Source organism: Falco punctatus, assembly GCF_963210335.1.
Source record: "Falco punctatus genome assembly, chromosome: 4".
NCBI classification, from domain to species: domain Eukaryota; kingdom Metazoa; phylum Chordata; class Aves; order Falconiformes; family Falconidae; genus Falco; species Falco punctatus.
This window is the reverse complement of record NC_137583.1, coordinates 98,671,841-98,696,946: the sequence shown is the minus strand read 5'-3', so window position 1 is coordinate 98,696,946 and position 25,106 is coordinate 98,671,841. Positions and strand designations below refer to the sequence as shown.

The 25,106-nt window shown below is 43.6% G+C and overlaps 1 protein-coding gene across 1 annotated transcript in view; it reads left to right on the top strand.

Moving 5' to 3' along the window:
* The first annotated feature begins 3,534 nt into the window (after positions 1–3,534).
* Positions 3,535–25,106, top strand: part of MYRIP (myosin VIIA and Rab interacting protein) — a 340,631-nt gene continuing 319,059 nt past the window's right edge. Inside the window, exon 1 of the mRNA XM_080382640.1 lies at positions 3,535–17,732. The gene's annotated coding sequence lies outside the window, so the exon portion shown is untranslated. The remainder of the gene's footprint in view (positions 17,733–25,106) is intronic.

Below are 25,106 nucleotides of genomic sequence, written 5' to 3'. Positions count from 1 at the left end.
AAGGAGGGGCTGTTTAGACTATTTAATCTAGATTATATAGTCTAAGACTTTAGTTTGGGCTGGAGCTCTGAATCCCTCCTTTCCTTTGCAAAAAGGATGTCAGTGTCTCTGTGTGACAGAGAGAAATGCTGAGTGCACCTGCTGTTTCCAGCCTGAGCCCTATCCCAGTCTTCCCCGAACACCAGGCTGTTTGTTTGCTTTGGCTTTATGGAATTTTAAAGATTTTTCTCTAAACCTTATGCCTTTATGCATATGAAAGGGATTTGAAAAGCCTTGCTTTTGACCTGCTAAACTTAAGAGTCCCTCTGGGGTTTGCCTAAGACTCAAGCTTTTATCTTGTTAAGTTATGCTAAAATAGTTTCCAATGTGTGGTATTTTAAGTTAGCAGAATACTGCTGCTCATCTATTTTGTATTTCTGTAGGGAGCTATAAGTGAATTGTACCCCTGGAGAAACCTGGCTTTATTCTTGTTTTGGTACAGGGAAACCGAGTCTGAAGGGTGTTAAACTATGAGCTCAAGAAGGTCAATGAAGGTCTGCAGCTTTGCTCTTCTCATTCCCAGATTTGTGCTTTACCCATGTTTCTTTGCAGTTTTTACCTCCCGCCATTGGTTTCATGGACTTTTCTGTAAAGATTTGCATGCTGTGGCATGCTTGAGACTATCAGCAACACATTGCCTTTACACAGCATTTCACCAGTGACATTGTCTATTCCTTTTGATGCCATGGGTTGCATGAGAATGTGTTCCTCCTGACAGGTTTCTAAGCAGGTCCAAATTCCTGGTTTTATTAAATTGCAATCTCTTAACCCAGAAATTCCTAACACCACTGTTAAGTCATTTCCCTGCTGAATAGGCTGGGGTGAGAATGCAAACTGGGTACAGCCAAAACTTCTTTTGGAAACAGCAGTATTAACAGCCTCTGCCTGTAGCCAGAGAAGTATCTGGAGAAGCATCATCTCATGCCAGGGCCAGGAACAGTACTGTCTGTTCCTACCTCTGCTCCCAGTGCCTTTTTTGGGGCCAGCATCTTCTGTGACAGCAGTGCTGACCAAAGTAAGTATTTTGATAGAGTGAGCTAAAAATACAAGCGCCTCAGGCATGTTGTAGCTCTTGGCTGTATCCTGGGTGGATCAAGTGCAGGGGGTGATGAGTAACAGCTGATGGATCCCTTGTTGTCTTTGGGCAGATGAGGTGTCTGAAGATGGCTGCAGCTCAGTGATCCAGGAGGGCGAGCTCCTACCTTCTTGAAAAAGACCGGCTCTTGAAAGGGGACCCCTGAGGATGTGTCTGGCACTTTAAGCAGTCCTGAGCCTGTCCCTGGGGTGGGACCTGCCCAGGGACTTTGCAAGCCCTTGTGCCCCTGCGGTCTGAGTGTGCACCTTACAGCTGGAGCCAACAGCCAAGAGCACAGAGAGAGTCCAAAGCTCCTCCATGAGCAGCTGGGGAGGTAGGCAGGGGCGTGGATGGGGACACAGCAGGCAGTGGGCGCACAGATACAGAGCCTGTGGTTAGGCTTGCAGTGCCGGAACCACCAGAGCAAGGAGGGCTGGTAAAGGAGAATCCCCTTCTTCTGGTTTTTGTTGGGTTTTTTTTTTCTTTCTTTCTTCCCCTCCCCACCCCCTTTTTTCCCTTCCCCCCCCGTTTTTCCTCTTTTTTTTTTTTTTTTTTTTTTTTTTTAAAGCTGACATTGGGAGCTTGTTTTTAAATATGTTGCAATGAAAACAAACACTTTTGAAATTTTTGTTTTGAAGATTTTTTCCATTTCTAAGGTGGTCAGTATTTCAGTAGCTAGGACACTTGCCTCGGGTTTGAGAAATCCAGGCTGAGGGATCTGCTCTGAATCATGTAGATCTGGAGCTTACAGACACTTCCACCTCTCCTAGGCGCATGCCCTAACCTCTTGCCTGAGAGTTTTGGTCCTTCAGTCTTGTGGTGTGGCTGCTCTGCTTCTGTTAAGTGAATGTGAATGGAATTAGGCACAGACCCTTGGGAAGTTGCCCAATGTAGACAGACATAAGCCTGGGTGGCTGGAGCGTGTCAGCTGCTCTTGTGGTCAGCGAGAGATAAGAAATTTGTATAGTACCAGTTTTATTGCAATTTCTAGTGTCTGTGTAAGGAGAAGAGATTTTTTTTTTTGTTGTAATAATTTCCTATCTGTTCTAAAAGTCTGTGTCTCAACGGTTGGGCTCAGGGATGAGGGAGGGACCTGGATGCTGGCAAAATCAAGGACCTGCTGTGACCTGAGCATAGGAATTCAGTGGCTTAGCTATGTTGTAAAAATCACTTATTCCTCTCTTGCCTCCATATCCACATTGAATTCAAAGTATCGTTTAAGTGGATTTGCTTAAAGAATATCTAGATCTAATGTTTCAGCAGACAGCAAGGTGATGTGGGTGGTTTTGTTTTGTTGGTTTTTATAAACATGTGTTGATTTGTGCATTGTTAGTTAGTCTCAGGAAAACACCTCTGAAATTGGAGACATGCTGATTTATGCTGCCTAAAGATTCAGGCCATCATTTTGCCAAGCATGTGTGAAATGGTCCTTTGTGCTCATACTTCTCTGTGCTCCCAGGAGATCACAGGTGACATTGCCACCACCCATTGGCTCCAGTTCACATTGCAGGGGAAGCTGGAGCTGCAAGGTATAAGCAAATGAAAACAAATGCATTTTTGTAGTATGTCTTTTGAAGACAAGGATTGCAATTGAGGTTTGTGAAAGTGTGTGAAGTTATGAAGGAAAATAGTATCAGGTCTGTGAGGGCTTTTGGAGAGTCTTCAGAGCAGTGTGGCCAGTTGAAGCATCAGATAACTTGGGCTGTTGGTTGTGAAACAGAGCTGTTGCTTTTAGGCCATTGGACCTAATTTTGTTTAGTCTAGGAAGCTACCTGGAGAAGGGAAATTAAGTTTCCTGAGAGACTTCAAAATGTCAAAAATTTGATTTAACCTATGTTAGAGTTTAAATGCAAACATGAAATCTTCCAGTGATGGGAAATCTGTTAGGGCAATCATTGCAGATAGACTGGAACAAGTCAGATTTGGTTTGGTTTTGGTTTGGTGGTGTGGTTTGTTTTTTGTTTTTTTTTAAACTCTGTTTTCCTCAAAACGAATCTTTGGCTAACAGAGCTATAAGTGTAATGTTTTTCTGTAAATGGAATTGTGACTTGCAAAGTACTAAGAAGTGGTAACTGAAAGGTATGTTTTGCTTGTTATAGCAAAACCCATATCAAATATAATTCTAGGGCTGATTGAACTGCATTGATTGGCATCTGCTGGTAGCGTCAGCGTTTGAGAAGGGCACAGGCTGTTGATATATGGAAAGAGTCCCTGAGAAGGGAGTGGCTCCTGACACAGACGGAGTCGACCAGGCTGTCATTCAGAAAGGCTAAGAGACAGTTCAGGAAGCTGCTCCTTGCTCACTTTCTGCAAGAAGCCATTGCTGCACTTTTGAGAGCTGTTACCATGTGATGGCTATAAACTGCCTGAGGCGAGGCGAGGCACCACTGCCTCTGCTGGCAGCTCCACAGGTGCCACCAGTACCACCTCACAGGCCCCCCAGGACCTTCATGTCCCTGCCCTTATGCTCTCCTGGACATGGCCCCATACATGGCCCCACTGCCCCCCGGCCATGTCCTGTTGCAGCGCAAGCAAGCTATCAGACTGCAACAAGGCTTTACAGTCAGTCACATTCTGTTTCACCTTCCTCCAGAGGAGGCGAGGCGAGGCGAGTCCCAAATCATTGCTTTCATCACTTGTTCCCCTTCCTGGATACCACAGCAAGCACCCATGAGGTGGCAGCTTTCTTGGCCACCTTTTTGTAGCAGCAGATTTTGTGAGCACTTTGCACTTTAGAATAGTGTCAGCCAGGTTGTATGCATCAGCTTTTGGGGCACACTGGGATGCAGAAACCCTTCACCTCAGTGGTGAGGCACCTGACTCTGAAGATGAGGTTAGACCTGGGATGCACCACCTATGTCAGTGCAGCGTCTGCACACCACTGGGCATGGTGGAGCATTTGAAGGCAAAAGCATCCGCACAAACCCAGAGATCTTGGTGGTCCATCAGGACAAGGACACACCTGAAGCTGGGTCCCCATAGCCCCATCCAGCAGCACCTTTCTGCTTGTTCACAGAGATGGAGGAGTGGCATTTAACTGAGGCAAAACAGCTTTGCTAAAGGCCACTTTTGGAATTGTAGTTAGAGCAAAATTACTAATGTATTAATTTGGCAAGTAGCTTTAGATAGAAAAAAAAAAACAGGCAGGGAGAAGGATATAGTTAAAAAAAAACCCAGCCACAAACCCACAGTCTTTTAATTCAATATTTTTTTAACACAAAGTTTTTTTCATGAGAATTTCCTGTCTCATTTTTTTTTTTCTTTGGACAAAATAAAACCAAAAAATTGTCTTTCAGTTAAATTTAAACTTGTTGCACTCACCTCAAAAACTTTCAGTTCAATGTAACTGTTTCTTTCACTCCTCTAAAATTTTAGGGAATAACGAAGAGAAGCATGCCTCCAGATTTTAGTATTAAATCTCCTTATGGTTTTACAGAATGTAATAATCATTCCACAAAGACTAAGTGTAATAATCATTACATTAATCACACAACAAAACCTAATTCTATGTGCTTACTTGAGCCAAATTATTATGTTGTAATTATTATGATATTAACTACAATGTATGAAACCGAGAAGCATTTACCATAGATCATTTAATATTTGACACTGATGGCACTGCACCATTCCAGTGGGCTTTTACTTTTGACCCCTGCCCTCCCCAGATGCTGCAAATCAGAGCTGCCTCAAGAATTTATATATGACTTCTTGACATCACATGGGTTTCATTACACTGTCAAGTAAAAGGAGGATTCTTGCTGCTTTGAAGTGAATATAGTGTTGAGCTGTATTACTGCACTCACTGATAACAACAAATTGGTAATTTACTGGGAATGAAATGTCGCTACTATAAAAAAATATAAATTATAAAAACTAGATTGCTCTGTCAAGAAACTCAGAGATTAAAGTGCCTATTTGAATATATATATGCAGACCTAATGGATGCAAGGCTATAAATGCAGAGGAGACGGAATGATTACAGCAGTAGATTTGTGTAGTTATCAATCTATAAAAATCAAACTGCCAAGGCATTTTTAAAGGAGAATCAGGATATCATTTACAGGAGAGTAAGTTTTCAGACAAGATAAACGGAAGATAAACTGCGATATTTACCAGCTAAAAGGAGGATGCTTATGTTCAAAACTTCAGGCCCCTCCAAAGTTGCTTGGACAGATTTACATCTTTTAAAAGCATCTCTGTCTGCCTGTCAGAGGGGCCCTCCCAGGTCCCTACTGATAAAGTCCATCCTCTTCTTCACACAGCAAACTTCACTGCTGGGTTTATCACCACCAGCAGCTTCCAGGATGGAGTTCAGGCTGTTCTTCACTCCCTTGAGTTCCTCACTAGCCTGACTCAGCTGGATCCATTTTTATTACCACTTCTTGCAGTTTTGAGGAACACAGGGAAAGACAGACATCTATTTCAAAGAACATTAAAAAACACCTTCTTTTTCATATTTTTGTTTGTGCATGGTTTTAGCAGAGTGATTTCACAAACAAAAATTGCGAGAGTAAAAACCAGTAGCAGAAGTGGAAAGCACAATAAAAATCCTGTGTGAAATCAGGCAACTCTCCCAGATGATCTGTAAAAGGAAATTTTGAAAATAATCTTTTTCTAAATGTCAGCTTTGTGAAAGGTACAGGTCAGGATGAAAAGAAGATTGCCTTGAGGACACTGGATACTTGACTTTCAAAATTTGTAAACCATCACCTTTTAATACAAAGGTAACTGGCATATTTCTGTATTGACTAACAAGCCGAAGTTTCAGTACATGTAAGACTGAAGCAGAAACATGCTGCTATATGCTAAGCCATGAGAACAATGAGTTGACGAAGCCCTCCCCTCGACAGCCAATGACACAATACACATTTATAGATATCGATAAATTCACTTCCCAGCCCTGTACGAAGCAGGGAAGTCACTTTATTCCCCAGAAGGAAGGGAAGCTGAAGACAGGTTTGCTGTCCTAGTGGTGTTTGGGTGCGGGGTGGCGTGGGCTGCCTTGGCCCCAGCACCCAGGGTGTGGGTTTCTGCAAGCTGGCTGGGCAGGATGCACTGCGGATCATTGCTGTCACCTCTGATGTGGCCTGTGCCTGGCTTCTGTCTTCTTTTAAGACAGTTAGCAGAAACGTACAGCCTTTTCTCTCTGGCTGCATTTTTTCTAGCTGATGGGTTGAATTTTAAACAAGCTCTCTGGCTTTTCCTCCAGTTTACCGTGGAGTGAGTATCTGCTGCTTGACTATTGACGTTTTACTCTTAAAATGGAATAGAAATAATTACAGTATCCCATATTTCAAAATACATGCTGTCTAGCATGCCCTGTGAGGCGCCTCCTTATTCTCAGTAGAGAGAAACGGAACCTCTGATCACAGTTGAGTGCATCTAGTGCAGGCACGTCTCTTTCTCAGGAAAAGCTTCCACGTGGCATTTTCAGGTTAGAGAGAGAAAAGAGGAAATTATTGGAAAGACTCCTGCTATGAACTGGTTTTCTTTCTTTTCCTCCCCAAATGTTTGAAAAGAATTTATGAGGTGAAAAGATGCACAAGTTATTTTCTGTTGTCTGTAGGTTCTTCCACATTAGGCCACTGAAATATAACATATTGCATAAAAGTACCCATGGTCATATCTGTGCATGCTGCTTTAAAAAAAAGGTGCAAATGGCATGGTGAGGTATGGACCTTAATGCACAGACTTTTTACACTTTGTAGTAGTACTAGTATTATCAATACTTTTCTATCATTATGATACTGAGAAACCAGGCTGGCTGGAAGTGTGTTTGTTCCAGGAGCAGAACAGAAAGTCTCTGCCCCAAAGAGTTTCAAGTCATCTTCTAATGTGTCCTGCACGCTTGAAAAACCCAGCTGGCATTTTCCAGGTTTTGCTGGGAGACATTCCTGCTCGCAAGGAAGGAGGGCTGCTGTCAGCGGCGAGATGAGCTCAGCCTGGGCAGCTGCTTTTGATGCAAAAAGCAGGATGGGGTTGTTATTTTTGACGTGCTGGGCAAGGAGTAGATGGTTTGGGACCTGCAGGGAAGGTGACAATAATCTCACAGTAGCTAAGACATGAAAATTAGCATCATGGTTAATGGTCAGGACCACTGATCTAAGCTAGAAAAACTAGTCAAAATGAGAGGCGAGATTTCCTGAAAAACGAAACTAACTGAAGTCGAGACTTCTTTCAGCCACCAACTGTTTTCCTGTAGCATGCATCTTAGTCCATCACTACACCTTTAGAAGACTAGATTTCTTTAAAATTCCACCTCACCCTTCTTATCCCAGCCATACAGACGGTATGGTCTGATCTAAACTGGTCTGCAAACCCCGGACAGAGGCATATTTCCACCACCAGCAGCAGCTGAAACTGAGCTGCACTAGGGCAGGACCTGCCCCGTACCTGCAGGGGTGCAGGAGAAGGATTGAAGGCTGCTTTTCTGCAGTGTGCAGATTTCCTGAGCACTAACTGCATCCTGGCTTTTGTCTAGATGCAGAGCTCAAGGCTAAGCTACAGGCTGCTTGTGATTCAACATCCAAGATCATGCACAGCGAAAGCAAGCGGTGCAGATTTTGAGACATGAGGCTCATCATGTGTGGGGACAAATATCATCGAAAAAAACAATAGAGTGAATTAAGTGTTAGCTCCTGATGTCGGAGAGCGATTGCCTGCAGGGAGCTCTCACAGCTCAGGGGGTTGCGCACACGATGCTGCCAGCACAGGACTGGGGGCTCTTCCCAGGGGAAAGGGGGCAGCATGGAAGTTACTCCCTCTGCTTTTTTTCCCCTCCCAAACTCAGGTGCCTACAGACCTGCCTCCTCGGGTTCTGCCTGTATTAAAGTGAATCCAGAGTCATTCTCTTGGCTATTGTATAAATACTCATGGAGTGGCAATGTCCCTGTGTATGGAGTGGTGTCAGCTGTGCCCGCAACTGGCCATCTGAGTGGGAAGTAACATCTGCATCAGGTGGAAATGGATGGAAACTGAAAATTAAAAAAAAAAAACAAACAAACAGAAAAAAACTATGAAATCCTAGAAATACATTTGAGAAGCACTGGTGTGTTTGATATTACACAGCAGTGTGTACTGGTCACGTCAGCACTGTACGTACAGCACTTGCTTGTGATAGCCTAGCTTTTGTGGGTTTTTTTGTACACCCATAAAGGATGTAAGCTCCTTGTTAGCTAAGTAATCATGCTGTGTAGTTTAATTAGCTTCCTGGGAAGGTAAAATCCCCATGGATTTGAATTATGAGAAGACTCATGGATTTAAACAAATTCTGAAAACACAAAGCACATTTTTGGCTGGTCTCCCGACTTACAATTACATAGGATTGGTTTTGTCCCTCTTACCAGTACTCTGCGCTGTTTTATAGTGTGAAGGAAACAATGCTTTTACCTATAGTGGGCTGGCTTTTTGTTTGTGTTTTTTTTTAATTTTTTTAATCCGTGTTCTTGACTGCAGTTAGCAGTCCAGAAGCCTCTACCTTTTTGCCCCACTGCTTTCAATTTCTGTGTCCTGGGAGGAGACTGCTACCCTGCTGGCGCTGGCACGTCATTCCTGAAGCTGCGTGCTGATCCTCCTCCATGGGAACCCTTTCCTGGGAATCCCACTCAATTCTTAAACATCTGGCATCAGATTATGGTTAACTGCTTTTTCAGCAGCTAAATCCAAAGTTGCCTGCCCCAGGAGACTCAGAAAAAGCAGAGGAAGCATCTGTTCATTTGTCTTGGGCTGTACCTTTATGGCAATCTGTTTCTTAATTATGAAATGCAATATAATATCCTGCACACTGTGTGGGGACCATGGAGCCCAGAGAGATGTGTCCATCCCCACTGTTCTCTTCCTTTTGTGGTTCATGTCAGAAACCACTCTTCAGTCTTGGACTGTGAGTGTTGCTTCTTGTAATTTGACCTCCGGTTCCAGAGCAAGTGTCAGAAATTATTTTTTTTTCCCTGTTTAATGGTTAAAAGTTTATTTCTTGGGGCATTCACTAGCAAGACACCTGGCTTCAGTTTCACATTGTTTCTCTTAGAAATGGTTAATACCTAAGTGTCTAGTTACATACTCCAGAAAGAAGACTTATCTATGGACTATGAAAAAAGCTGAATATTTTTGTAGAAACCTGCATAAGGGTAGCATAGGGTAATTTTTAGAAATAGTCTCTATGAGAATAACAGAAATCCCGATTCTGTGCAGTTCCCAGGTCATTAAGGGACAACAGGTTTTTCATGGTTGGAATGCTGTAAACTAATACTTACGAATGGGGAGATGCTAAACGAGCAAAAATCCTATTGGACTTATTCACAGAGAGCTTCCCATGCAGCCAGAGGCTGAGCACCTCCCATCCCTGAAGAACTTCTCCTGGTAGAGGTCCTAATAGTGACCTCCAGACAGGCAGAGATCAGTCCAATTAAATGTTGGACAAATCATTATGATCCTTGAATCTGACTTTCTCTGTCACACGGGTCATGTAATTTCATTTTACTTACTAATTAAGGACTAATTTTTTGACTGAACTCAAGTATTAATTTCTCTTCTGCAAAGCTAAGGACTTTGCATAGTTAAGATCCAGCACATTGTGAGCCGCCTTGTTCTGTTGATCAATGTAGAAAGAAACTTCCTCCTTCTGTTTAGCCTGAATTTGGCTTGATTAATCTGGCTGTCACTGATTTTTTTTTTTTTTAAACCTTTACCTGATAGATTTGGTTCATCTGTAAATATGTATGTGTTTTCCCTTCTAGGCCTAGATTACCAAATCGGGTCTAGATAACATTCTGAATACAGTTTGTAGATTGAACTGCATCTGTCTAAACCTATAAGGTAGATTTGCTAGATTACAAATTATTATTTTCTGAACTTTTGCCAATTAATAAAAATTCTTCAAAATGAGGGTGAAGGCAGTAAACGTCCTGTTTCACAGTTCCTTCGCTGGTGCATAATTGAAATGTTTGCAGCTTATTTTGACATAGGGTGTTCCTTCTCACCTGCCCCAGACCTGCCTTTGCTGTCTTTTAATAAAGCATCATTTCCCACCTTTCCTCACAGCTTTACTGGCCCCTCTGAGCCGGGTGCTCTGTGATGGCAAAGAGTGAGACTCTTCCCCTGCACAAAGAGCAGTGTGGAGGAGCAAGAGTGTTACCCATGGTGCTGGCAGCCCAAGGTAGGTGCCTTTGAGGCAGTGAAGCAGCCTGGGGAAGGTATCACATGAGTGCACTGCGTGGCTCCCTGGTCCTTGCAAGCATCTGGGCATGGAGTTGTGGGTTTGCTTTTTAACATAATCTCTGTGGGTCTGCTAATTGCAACCTCGTTTAAGAGGGTACTGCTAAGTGGCCAAACTACCCACTGTATGAATCTTGTAACATCCCCACAGAACAACGATGCTTTGGGCCAAATTCTGCTGTTAAACAACGGGTTAAACCCAGAGCAGCTTTGAAGGAGATGAAAACATTAAAATTTTAACCCCCTGCTGTCCTCACATGCTCTCTCATCCTTCTTTGTTATTCTCTGACTTAATAGAGGAGATAATAATTTTCTTTTTGAGCCTGTGCTACGGCTACCCCCGTGACACAGAGAAAGAGCACCCTGCTCTTGCAAGAGGACAGCGGCAAATGCTGCTTTCACACCCCTTTGCTGTCATGTCCTCAGTGCCACCTCACCAAGGCAAACTCAGTCCTTTAATCTAGGACTAAGTGGTAAATTGGTGCAGAGGGCCATGAAGCAAGCTTGCAAATTAGTCTACTTAAAAGGTTGTGCTTTACATATTTGAAGATAATTGGACCATCATGACTAATTCATAGAATGATAAAACGTTGACAGGAAAAGAGCCATCCATCCCCACCTTCCATCCTTAAATAGAAGGAAAGTCTACATATTATTTTTTTCCTCCTCCTTTCTGTCCTAATGGATGTGATCATGAAACATGGATTATTTTTTTTTATGTAAAAGTGTCTTTCTCAATTCTGCACTATAAAGGCACGAATAAGGCAATGAACTTCAAGAAGAGGGTTACTGTTGTTTATGTGGCCTTGTATGAGATGCCAAGGGCATTGGTTTTTTGCATCCCAGCCTTGTTCAGCAATGAAGCAAAAAAAAATTAATGCCACAGCTTTTTCTCCTGTAAACAGTGCAGCAATCATATTTGCAGGGAGAAGGCTTCTGTTGTTCATACATTGGCTGCATCAAATCAATGACAACACTCTTGTAAATGGATATCTGTCTTGCACAGCTCTGTTTCTATGACAGTAGCCAACAGATGACTGTGCTGTGATGGGGATAGTAAGGTAGCCTTTCCATATGGAGCACCTTGATTCCCACAGTTATTTCCAGAGAATTTCTTTCAGATTCCCAATTATTAGCCCTTTTTTTTTTAAAAAAAAAAATATTAGTTGTTCAGATCCTAAAATTAATACTGAAAAAATTTGTTTGTTCCTATAGAAGCATCCTGCTATAAGAAAGAACAAGAAAATAATTTTCTCATCCCTTTTCAATGCCTCTCTGTAGGCTGATCCTTAGACATGACACAGAGCCTTCAATACCATGGAAATAAGTGAAAAATTGGAAAGATGAAAGGAAGCAAAACAGCAAAAACCTGAAGTTTCTATGCCTTGGGAACAAATAAGCAGTTTTGCTAGTAATCATCAGTATCAGATAAGCAGCACACGATACATCAAGTGACTTTCATGTCTTATTTTTAATAATTCTATCATGCCCTAGAAGGACTGTGTGTTCAGCTGTGTGAGCTGACTGAAATGCAGGTTAACAGTGGCAAACCAGTTTTGTCTTCGTTTGCTGAATTAGTGAAGCTGACTAAGAAGCTACAGGTCCTACCCTCTGTCACCCCTTGGTTTGCTTCCCACTTGCTAATGCTCTTGTACTGTGATGAGCGAGGTCCTACACCACGGCAGTGACCTTTTCTGAGAGCCAGGAAGACAGGTATGCAGGCTTGTGGTGCTAGTGCTGGTGTTTTCTTTAACATCCATAGTGAATCTCCGTATATAGTGTTTGAGGTCTTTAGTCAGCTCTTAATCTGTATTAAAATATTATATCTCTGTGAAATAGGTGTTCCCTTGTATTGAGTGGGAATGCACAGACCTGGGCACTAGTACGGGAAAGCAAAGAAGCCAGAAAACTCCTGTAGATTAAAATTTTTGGCAAGTCGAACTTTCTTTATTTTTTTTTTTTTAATTATCTCTTTCTTGTTTTTAAAAGCAGTCAAGGACAAACTGACACAATAACAAAAATAAGCTGAAGAAAGGATTTTTCAGAAACCAGGTTCACCCAGGTAAAATTCTGGAGGCAGGAAGATATACCCAAATATTGGTTTTCCATCCTGAAAGCTAAAAATGAGCAGGAAGTGAGCTGAAGAAAACTCTTACTTGAGAGCATCTAGGTTCAGTTTTGAATGTACTCAGAAAACATGATACTTGTTAAAAACCGGTCCCTCCAGCTTTCACCTGATCCGTGATGTCTTGGCAAATGCATGTTAAGCAAGTAGGGTGAAGCTTTCACATGCTTCTCTTCCCTTTTTTCTGCATATGTTGTTTTCTGCCTCACCTCTCTGTACATACAAACAGGCTTGCCATCCACCCAGCTCCTCAACAAAATGCACTTCCACAGTAACTGATGCAAACCTGTGTAGTAACCTCTGGATGAGTTATTGGGATTGGGTTTGTTTTGGGGCACACTGTCCCTAAAGCTACACCACCCCAGCTTCACCGACACCCCACTGGAACCCCTCCTCTCCCTGCAGTGTGGGACAGCACGAGCTCAGGCTGACAGAGAGCCCTTACCATGTGCACTGCCAACACTTCGGACCCAGCAAAGCAGCCTGCTCCTGCCATAGCTCCCTCCCTCCAGGTGCCTGCGAGCTCTGCCTTACTGTCCTTACCCTCCAGTCCTGCACTGAGCTGTCTACCCCTCGCCTCCCAGCCCTGTAACCAGACTTGACTCTTCACATCTTCCTTTCCCACATCTGGCATCTCTCCAATACTTCTATTTTTTAATTTCTTTTAAATTCATTATCGTCTACTCAATCTTTGTTGCATCTCTCCAGGCTCTGTGCTGTAATGTCTCTGATGTCCTCACATCTTTTCTCTTCCAGCTATTCCAATTGATCTGTTTCCTCCTGCTGTTTCTTCTAATATTTATTCCTCCCCTCAGCCTAGCCACTGCTTTTCAGCTTTAACACCTTTACTTCCTCTAAGACAAAGCTTGTCTGATCTCCCTCTCTGTAATTATCTCCGTGATTTCCTCTATCACCTTCCAAAAAATGTACCTTCACCTCCTTCCCCCGTGCCTGGTTTGAGGAACCCTGCCAGGCTCCCAGCATCTCTTGCAGTACTGCCCTGCTGCCGGTAGTACAGATGGACAGTCAGGGCTGTGCGTATCATGCTTCTCTCTGATCTCCAGAGCCACCCAAGCGTCTGGTTTGCACATCCCTTGGGTACCACAACCTGGAAATACAAGTGGATCCTGCGTCCTGCTCACGCGGGCAGCCCCAGCCGGGACGCACCAGGCTGTGTTTAAGGGGTCTGGAGCCACATGAGAAAAGGGCTTAGGGGCAGCTAATGCCTCATAAAATTTTACCAGGGGACAGAAGTAATCTGAAGGGTCCTGCTCATGAGGGAAAGTTTCCATGTCTGTATGTGTGCTTTCCTCCTGTGTGTAGCCAGAAGCAAAGCGAGCTGCCTCTGCAACCCAGCTGCACCTTTTCTCAGCTCTGCCACACCGACCTCACTTTCTTACTTTCAGTGGCTGATTTCTAGAAGGAAAGTCTTGGATCTGGACTAGATCTTGCTTTTAACTTGTGAGTCAAACCAGCATTGCTGCTGCTTCTAACATTTCTTGTCTGAGCATGAGTCCTTTCCCCAGCAGCCGCGCGGGGCTGCAGCCCAGGGATGCTGCTAGCCAGCGATGCCACAGCCCTTCCCTCCCTTCTCCCGTATGGAGAGGGTCCCTCCGTGGAGATAAAGCCGTGTTGCGAGCCAGGGGCCAGCCTGTGACAGGGGTTGTGCTGTGCCCCTGGTTTCCCTGCCTGCTGCCCTGCCAGACACCCTGAGACAACCCGCTGTCTCCCCGTTTTTCTGAGCGGTGTTTCTCTTCCCAAGGCATGGAGCCTGCTCTTTAGCCCACGCAAGTGGCCTGCTATTAGAACAGTGGGGAGCCGTGCTGATTTACACCTCCTAAGGAGCCAGCCTGTCCTGCTGGCATGGTATCTAAGTGATGAAAATATCTAAAGTGGTTGACTTTTTCTCCTCAGAGTTGCTATCATGTTCTGTAGTGATATGTCATCTCTTTTAATATATTTATTTATTTACTGATTTATTTGGTTATGTTTGAGGGCTATTTGCCCTAATTAGTGTTAGACAGAAAAAAACCCAATACTGTGAATGCTGAAGGTGAAATTATTTCCCACCAATGCCAGGTTTAACATGGCACAATTAAGAAAAATTGGGGGGCATCTCCATCCTTGTATAGTATTGATGCAAAAGGAGTGGGGTTTCACTGGGGACCCAGCCAGCAGCAGCACCATGGGATGCTCCCTTGCACGCTTCATCTGGAAGTGTTTCAGGGCAGCGTCGGCCCCAGCACAGCCACCCCTTGGGGCAGGCATGTGGGTGCCCCCTGCACTGCAACCATTGCTGTCCCCTTGGATACTGCGGGAGGTGGGGAAAGCCTTCAGTGTGTTTTAAAGCAGTCAGACACAGAGCAGGTCGTCACTTATGTGAGGGTGAAATGAAAGGAAATCAGTCCCTGAGAGCGCAGCTATATGGACATACATATTTCTTTAAATAAAGCGCTTGTGTTTGGAGAACAAGCAATACCATAGGTAGGGAGTGATGGGCTCGTTGCCATGGGAACTACTCTTTCTACTTGAATAGCAAAATCTTTAATTACCTGAAACCTCTACTGTGTCTTTGGAGTTTGGACCTTTTTGTCATGGGAGTTTTGTGAGAGGGGATATGATGGATTCTGCAAGAAAACAAAATCTCTGTGGATGCTGTGCTCTGTTCCCTGCTTGTCTTGGGCCCTGCAAGGTGATATATTAATGCCATACCTTAATTTAAATAGATGGCATCTTTATCCTGCCACGCTGAAGGCCTAATCCTGTAACCCTTGCCTTTATTTCAGGGGAGCAAAGCCCATCCTCCTAGAAATGGTAACCAAAATACCAGCAGGGCTACCAGCACTGGTCAAGATCAATGGCATCAGTAAAGATGAGAGGAGCATAGGGGCTGCTGAGTTTGACCCAGGTGGTCATGGTAACTACCTACAATTTCAAATCCCTCCCTATGGAGGAATCTCTGGGAACCAGTGAGCCAGGCTCTTCCCTGGCACAGATCCCTGGAGCCATGGGCATGACTCCCTCATGTCCTGGGGACCACATGGGAGCTAGCATTGCTCAGCCAACGTGGTGCCAACATAGGGTACTGCTTCAAGTATGTTGTGCATTTGTCTTTTTTTCTTCCACCCGTTCCATGCTTTGGACAGTAGAGAAATAATTCACAGTGTTAATGCATTAGAGGCTCATTGCTGGGAACGAAGCTAACACCCCACTGAGATGAACAGAGGTGATTCATGCTGCTTCAGACTGCTGGGCTCACTTGTTTACAAACTCAAGCTGCTGATGTAACTGCTCAGTTACATCCCAGGTTTTGAGTTAGCTTTTTCTCATAATGAATTTCCTTTTTGATTCTTGTTTGGGGGGAAGCCTTAAAGGGATCCCTTGAATTTCTGCATGTGTTTTCTGTATCTGTGCTAGCAACAAGAATAGATGGATGAATTAATTTATATGTAAATATTTGTGTTAAGCAATTTGATGTATTCAGCAAAACGATTTAATGACAGGATATACTTTGTGAACATTCCCTCCCTCAGTTACCTTCAGTAGTGCTGATCTTTCACACCTGCGAGCCCCAGGGATCTTTTTAATCTCTGCAGTTTACAAAATATATCAACAACCTGAGAATAAACAAGAAAAATACTTGGAAGAGAACTTGGTTTCTCTCCCTTCCATTGTAACCAAATTGTTTACACCGGGGTTTTTTAAGTTTTGTTGGACTGCAATATCTCATACAGGGGCCATTAACGTTCTCAAAATAACTTTTTTTTTCCCAAGGGAGAACAGATTTTCTTGATTATATATTATTTTATCCACAGGGAGTTTGAGGAAGGCAGGTGGCAAGGCCTGCCATCCCATTAGAGCCAGTAGACACAATGTGATCACTGTACCAGTGCAGATGTAGGTGTTAAGATAAGGAGACCACTAAAAATGGCAGCAAATAGAATCATCACACATTTTCCAATTGGTTGTTTTCCCAAAATATGGCTTGGGCATGCAACCACCTGGTATGAGCCATTGCCCAATGTCTTGGTGCATGCCAGTCCCCGTTTTGCCCTTACAAATGTAGTACAGTTTGGTCTGACCATTTGTTTGGCATCTACAATTGTAGGATGCTGCTAGTGAATAGATCAGGAGTTTGTTTCCAACTTCTTAAATGTGTGAAGCTCAGCCAGTTTTGTACATTTGAAGTTTGTTATCTGCAAAGTGTTAAGGTCAGAAAAAAACTGTAAATCAAGGTAAAAGCTTTGGACTGAGCAGGTAATAGTGGTATTGAGTATAGCATCAAAATACTCCAGTCTTGCACAGTGTTAAGGGGGTATTCATTAGGTTCATGAACTGGCAAAGCTTGTAAATTGGAGTTTAACTTCAAGCAGGCTAGTTAGTCATAGTTTTAGGTAACATAGGGTGTTGATGCACTCATGACTCAAAGAAAGCTGGGTCCTGATCTGGTGCACAACCTGCTGAAGGCTGGTCAAACTGTGTGAGACAAACCTTCACATCGCATGAGCCAGCAAAGACCTGAGTTGGCATAAAACTGTCAGAAGAATCTTTAAAAGCCTTATAAAGTCAGCAACGACTTTAAATGATCTGTCTTATTAGAGGTTAATAAAACTAGTCAAGGAATCTGCTTTTTCCAGATGAGTCAATAGAAGCATGAGCCCTTTTCTGAGGGGCTGGTTTTTTGGTTGTTTGGTTGTTTTGGGTTTTTTTGGTTTTTGTTTTTGGGTATTTTGCTTACTGCACTTATTCACAGGATTATTTCAGAAAGAATTTGGGTATATCCATTGATTTGTTCTTCCAGCCCCACTCAATGAAGATGTTATATCCTGTCCCCAGTTTCCTTCTGGTAGCAGCAGGGGTCCTCCAGTGCCCCCTCCAATGTCTGGCTTCATACTCAGGAGTCTGCATTCATTGTTTCCCGTTGTCTAACAGTGCTGCCAGCTGAAACATTTCCTGTTGATTTTAGTGACTTGGGCTGTGTTTCAAAGACTGCTTAAGTTCCCAGAAAGTGAATGTTAAGGAGTCTCAAATGTGTAGAAACCTTGTTGATTTTTTTTTCCTTATATTTTTTAGGAGAATAAAAAGGTGTAACTCCATCTAAGATGTAATTCAGTGTAATGCACACACAAAATGGACAAGGGGTAGTGGCTTTAAACTAAAAGAGGATAGATTTAGATTAGATATGAGGAAGAAATTGTTTACTGTGAGGGTGGTGAGACACTGGAACAGGTTGCCCAGAGAAGCTGTGGATGCCCCATCCCTGGCAGTGTTCAAGGCCAGGTTGGATGAGGCTTTGAGTAACCTGATCTAGTGGTTAGTGGCAGCAGGGCTGGAACTAGGTGATCTTTAGGGTTGCTTCCAACCCAAAGCATTCTCTGATATTATGAGTCTATGAAAATAAACAGGCATTTGTGATTAGGATGCACTAGCCATGCAAACCATGAGTCATGATAATCGTTACTATAAGAAAGACAGCATCACTGGTCTGGAAGAAGCTGGCACTCCACCAGTGCAGATCTGCATCTTCCTCCAGTTCCCTATGCCTGCCTGGACCCAGAACCTCCTGGAGCCAGGAGATCTTGGGTCCTTTTTCTGGAAGGAAGGACAAAGTCAAAAAACACATTAAAAACATCATAGCAGATCCCAAGACTTGGTCTGATCCTGTCTAACAGCTGACTGGGATCTCTGTGTACCAAGCTGTTTCCTTGCACATCCCCCTCCAGGGCATGGGCATCCCTCAGCAGCACGGGCACAGATGTCTGCCTGTGCGCCAAAGGGGAAAGAGGCAGGATGGAAAGGTTTAAAAGTTCCTCCCTCACCCGTTTTGAAAGACAGAGCAAAGAATATTCCTTTTCTGATTTCTTTCTCCACTTTCCCAGCAAGAATAGCTTTCCTTTTTCGGTTACTTACAGACACGTGCTTGTTTCCAGCTTCCTGGGAGCCTTCCCAGGGGATTTCTAGTGTGCTGACCTCAGCCTGGGCCATGGCAGAGGCTTGCTGGCATGTCCCTCCATCCACACTCTTTGGAGAGTACCTTTTTTGCTGTTACAGAAGCTGTCAAATTTGCTGGAAAAACAAACCCTCTGACACAAAAGGTGTAAAGCTGACGAGAAGCAAGCAATAGTCTGTACTTAAACCATACCCCCTCCTGGATAACTGGGAGTAATTGAGGCTTTGATGGATGAACTCTGTTACTCCAGTCATTCGCTGCTGAACCTTTGCGCCTACTTGAAATTCATAGGAATTCCTGTTATTGAGCCTGTTTACTGTGTAGATGATGAATATGGGCCTGGCTGGCTCTAAAACATTTTTGCAGTTTCTCTTATACTTTATTTTACCGAAGATCTCCCCTCTCCCTTGTCTTGGTGCTTGGCAAAAAGCCAGTGGCTGGAGCAGGCTTCCTTCTGGGGGCTTTGATTTTTCCTCTTGCATGCTGCATTCCCAGTGCCCACACACAGGAAAGCTCTGTTAAAGCCTCTAGATCAAGATGATTACTATCCCTGCTACTGAGAGAAGTCGCTACCAAGCTTGCCACAGTACACTGCTGTAAATTAGAGAAATTCCTATGTAAATTTCTGCAGGGAATGGAGCTAAGATAATAAGAGAACTGGGCAGGACAGTCAAGAAAATCAGAGATGTGTTGGCTTAGGAAGTCAGGGGTTTGAATATTTCCCTTTATTATAGAACAGCACCAACAAACTATATCAATACCTGGTAGAATAATAACATTTTTCTTGATTTTGCTTCAGATTTGCATATTGCTGCATTTATCAGTACAGAAATGGAATTACCCATTTTCAGAATAGTCTTCAGTAATTTGCTCCACTGCAGTCTTACAGTGGGAAACTGAAAAGAGCTCGGTGCTGCTGAGGGCCAATTACTTCATATCTGCATGGAGTCTTAATGCATGATGACATGAATTTGTTTCTGCGTTGGGCTGACCCTGGCTGGATGCCAGGTGCCCACCAAAGCCACTCTGCCGCTGCCATACTCAACTGGACAGGGCAGAGAAAGCACAATGAAAGGCTCGTGGGTCGAAATAAGGACAGGCTGAGATAAGGGTAGTGGTGAGTCCATCTTGGAGCCAGGTGGTGTTGGCTCTATTGGACGTAGGGGACGCTTCTGGCAGCTTCTCGCAGAAGCCACCCTGCAGCCCCCTGCTACCAAAACCTGGCCACACAAACCCAATACAGCCATATATTTAGGACTGTCTGAACCCTGACATGCCTTTACATGTATAGCAAAATCAGGGTTCAGGCAAAGCTGACAGTATCTTATCAAGAAGGTCAGCTTGTTTTCACTTATATTTTTATTTGCAGAAATAATACAGAGGAGGTTTAGTGATTATATGCCATGCAGTAGCACAGTTTAAGGGTAGGAGTTTCCCTAATTTCTACTAGCAGCATCTGTGAGAAAAAGCTTTTGGGACAGGAGAAATAAATTATGTGGGAAGTCAGAGTGTGGTGTCCTCTGACTCTAAGTCCAAACTAAATTTGCTCTTCTCTAATACATAGACTGTGCTCAGTGGCATTTTTCAGCTTACTTGATAGACAAGGCAGTGACTCCAGTGAGGGTAGGATATTATCACCTTCTATAAAGTGATAATCTTTCATCTCTTATCGCTTTTATAGAGTGCCTCAGCTCCTGCTCCCTGGGAGAGCGTGCAGTGAAGCATTTCTACGGACTTGCCCTGTTCTTGCACTCTGTCTTGGGCACTAGTTGGAGAAAACACCCTTCGGAGCTGGGTCACCTTTGGTCCCGCACAGTACAGCCCTTCCTATGTCTTCCCTTTCATCCCCTGACCTAGAGATGTGGGGACAACTGCTTACAGTCTGAGTTGGCATGTCAAGCAGGGCTTTATGCAACTGCAGGTCTAAGCCTCTACTGCTGTGCGCCACCACATTGAATAATTCCCACTATCAATGAATCCAGACCTAATTTAGAGTATTAGTATTTTTCAGGCAGTTTGGTTTATATGTGCAAAGGTACAGTACATGTAGAGGAAAACTTCAACAACTCGGAGGCAAGGGGGAACCGGAGGCTGGAGGGGTCTGCAGTATACTTTATCTCTGATGAACTGTGCGTTGCAGCCCTCGCTGTTGCTGATTTATAGAATATTTATAGATCATATAAAGGCTGTAAATTTGAAAATGTGATAGTTCAAATTATTGGGCCTCTCTTATTTAGTTTGGATGCTGCTTCAAAACCTGAGCATTCTAGCTCCCAAGCTGGATTTATTCCTGGCCAGGTTATACTCCTGTGTTCTTCTACTAAAGGCAGCTCGGTGCTTCTGACCCCTTGTTTATTGCCCATCTCTTTACAGAGGGACCTGTGTTCCCCCTCGGTCCTGTCTCACAGCTAGAGCGAGCTAAGCTCTTAGCTGGCAATCATAAAACGGCTCCCTCTTCCTCGCTCTTCCTAGGATCCAGCTGAGAAATATCTGATTCACTATAGCTTGTACGTGTACGATCTGGCACTGACTATAATTACATTTCCATTGTTCCTCTCTTCAGGGTTGTCTAGTTTTTCTTAGACAATTTTCATATTGCCCTCTTTGCTGACAGTGAGTTCCCACTTTGAAATCTTAGTAGGAAGTGTGCTGATGACACAATGTAATTAATGAAAACGCTAACGAATATGAACAGAAAATTTGAAAAGATTGATCTGTAATGAATTCTGTTTATAATCTTCCTCTGGCCTGATGAAAATTTTCTTCAGCCCAGCTGGTTGCAGTCACTTTAAGCACTTGAAATTTCCTGTATTAATTCTCAGTTTATGTAATAATCCTCCACAGTAGTTTAACAAAGTTCTAATAGATATAATTTACCACATTTTCCTTTGTCTAGAAAACCAGTTTTTCATCAAAGTAATCAGACGAAAGTCTAGTCTGACATAACTGGCATTGGGTAAATATATGCTAAATGTTGTCCCCTTTTATCTCTTTAATGACTCTTTTTATTCCCAGCTTTGTTCTGAACATTTGCATGCTGGTGAGGCTGGGCTGTTAAATCTCAAGGTTGTTCTCAAAGCTCTTTTCCTCTCTTTCTTAAGTAACTGTGTTTGCTCTTCTTCCATGCAGTGCTGCACAACCCCCTACGATGGTGGTCACATATGCTACCTTTGCCTCTCCAACGTGATTGTCCTGGATGGAAATGGGCAAAACCATCTCAACTTAGATTTTGGATGGCTTCTAGATTTTTCTTAATCTTTTCAAACTAAAAAAGGATAGATTTAGATTAGATATTAGGAAGAAATTCTTTATTGTGAGGGTGGTGAGATACTGGAACAGGTTGCCCAGCGAAGCTGTGGGTGCCCCTTCCCTGGAAATGTTCAAGGCCAGGCTGGATGGGGCTTTTAGTGGAAGGTGTCTCTGCCCATGGCACAGGGGTTGGAACTAAATGATCCTTAAGGTCCCTTCCAACCCAGACCATTCTATAATTCAACGTTTCTATGATACCTAGCGTCTAAGCCCCATCCTTGCTTTTAGCAGGCCAAATGCTCTGTCTTCCTTCCCTTTCCCACATGCTTCTCCACTGGCTTCAGGTGAAAGCTCCAAAGAGGACTTCTTTTTTTTCTTGGATGTATGGAAATACAAAGTGTTTTGCATTTCAGTGACTGAGCTTTTCAGTCCAGCAGACTTATATTTCTAGAAGTTCTCCTTATTTCTCTGTATGTGCCGTTGTAAGAGACTCCCATTTGTCTCTTTGATTCTTTAAAGAGAATCAGCTCAGGATTTTTCCATTCCAGACTATTTTCTACAAGCAGACTTTTTTGTAGTCCTTTCATTAGGTGCCAAACCCAACTTTAAAATAGTGCCAACTCTTGTTGGCTCAGCTGCTGTCTGTCAGCTCTCTCATCTAGACACCCATCTCTGAGATGAAGCACGCTTCACCGTTACACCCAGCCCAACAGCGAGGCTTGATCTTTGCAGGCACTCTGGTTCCTTGGCAGAATGGTGTCACTCTAATGACCTGGCAATCATGTCAGCTGAAATTATCCTAAAGCATTGCATGTAGCTGATTGTTTCCATACCAGGTGTCAGAGGGTATAGTCCAGAGCCAAGTGTCTCAGGTTGAGGACAGGAAGTAAGGCAAGTTCAGCGATGACATCAACCGTGTCAGTAGTGGTGAGTAAATAAGATGTCACAGCTCCCTGGCAAGACTCCTGGAGCTATGTAACACTAGTGGTTAAACTCACTTGAGGCTGCTGGAGTTGTGAAATATCATTATGCTAATTTTGGAGCGGCAATAACATTAACTGAAGTCTAGGATGACTTCTTGAGTTTGTCAGATTAGGGCAATTTGCTGATGTGATTATATTTTGATTCATTATAATTTTGGCTTGGAACATTAAATTTCATGAATTTATTTGATTCTGTATTGCAATTGAATCTCTTATATTGCATAAACCTAGCCTAGATTCGTAGGCCTTTGGAAGAAAGAAGCTATGATTTTCACATCTGATTTGGAATTTTAGACATGCTGGCTGCATTTTCCTAAGTGTTTTCATGATCAAATACAAAAAGTTCTACTCGCAGGATTTTTACTGGGTGGGTGATTGCTGAGAATCCTGAAAAATCCTCTGTGCTACTCTCAGTGACATTAATACCTGTCAAATGCCTGGCCCTGTGGTCAGCTCCAGAAACACCACTGTCATCTGTGCCCGGGGCATGCCCACGTGTGCACTGCTGGGCCTACACCTGCGGGTAAACTGCTGACGTGACAGCGATCTTCTGGGGCTGCTGAGCCTGGATCGCTTGAGGTTTGGATGGGTCGTGCTGCCATGTCTAGAGGGGCTCCTGCCTCACTTTTCATTCTCACTTCACTTTTGGTGGTACCATTTTTGGGTTACTCTTGACAATGGGCAGCTTTGGTGCCATTTGCATTATGACGCACACAGAGATAGATCCGCTTCAGTCCAAGCAAAGTGTCCTTATCTCACACCAGCTGTAGCTACCTTTTGGGAAACAGATGGTTCTTGATTTCAGAGCTGCAGGCCATTGGGAGGGAGGGAGGGAGGGATATCATGGAGACTTTACTGTCCTCTCCTGAGTGGCGGAGTCATGGTGCTGGTGCAGAGGACTGGGCACGCAGTGAGCAGCAAGAGTGAGGGCTGGTCCTTCACCATCAGAGAGGCTTGTCAAGGGGAAATGCCATGCACAAAGGAGAGTGGGTAATGTGAAATTAGGCTTAAAAGTTCCCCCACCCACCCCCCACCCCTCCCCTGCCCAAGCCTCCTGAAATAAAAGCCAATGCCCCTTGGCTTGAAAGTGTGTATGACTGCAGGGTGCTATAAAGCTAAAGCATCAGGTTCCCTTGAAATAAAATTTTGCACAAAGGCAGCTTGCATTACATGCCAGCTGGGATGCTTTTTAGAACTCTCCCAATTCAGAAAACTCTTGTAATTGCTTTAAGTCTGCTTTTCCACCACACCGAGTCTAATCTTTGTTTTCCATGTAGTGACAGCAGTTGCTCAAAGCTGCATGCAGTCTTCAGCCAAAACCTCCATGTTTTTGCCACCTGTTGATCCCTAACATCTGTGGGTTTGGCTCGGGGAACTCTCACTTCCACCTGTGTGGGTAGAGTTTGTTGTTAAGTTCAGTCACGGGGAAGTCATGCACATACCCGCTGGAATCTGCGTGTAACCAGGGTTGCAGCCCTAGATCTAGTCCTTTTGTCTGCAGAACAGAGTTTGTCTGCCATTGACATAACTGAATATTCGGGAGTGTGAACCAAAATTTACTTTAGCTCTGGGGTTTACTTTGACCGAAGCTGCCATTTTAGAGCTGCTAATTGAGATCTTTTGACCATTCTTCATAGTGATTACATTAAACCTAGGAGTCTTACTTTAAAGAACTTTGGGGTTTTTTGATTCTTAATTTCAAACCCTGTAAAGAAATCTGAATCCTAGAAAGGACATACAAATATCTGGTTTTCAAAATCATTCAGTTACCTTTTAAGGTATTTCAGACTTTGGTATGTGAAAATTGGAGGCATGAAAAATCATTAATTACTTCTGGCATTCTGTTCTGTGTCCCCTTTGCCTTTTTTCATAGGATGAAATTTACTGCACAGAAGTCATTTAGGGAAAAAAAAAAAGATGAGAATTCTATAATGGACACTTAAAATCAGGGCTCATTTCAACCTGATGTGAAAATTGCACTGAATGATTCAGATCTAAATCGATGCCTCTGGGTTGCAATTTCTTTTAGGAGTATTTTTATACTCATACAAAAAAAAAAAAAGTTCTTACTGGAAAGGCAGATCAAATAGCTCTAAATCCTAGTTTAAGAGTATTTCAAGTCTGCATCTGATATCTGCCAGATGTGCCCCTCTGTAGCAAAATGATTTTGCCATGTAGCCCTGGAACAGAAGAGCCTGGTGCCCACAGGCATGTCCTTCCTGCCCCTGCCCCTTCCCTGGGCAGCTACATGTGCTCCCTGCCTGGCCGTGTCCCAGCAATAGGCAAATCTCTTGATTAAAATGTCGTGTCCTCTTGCACTCCTGCCTGGTGCATTAGACATTCAGTAAAACGCTGGTGATTTAAGCAGATGTTGTTCTGCCTCCTGGAGAGCAGCTCTCACCTGGAGTGCAGGTGATGGGGATCCAGCACTGTGGGCAAGCAGGCACGGGCCCCTCTGCTGTGAAATTACTG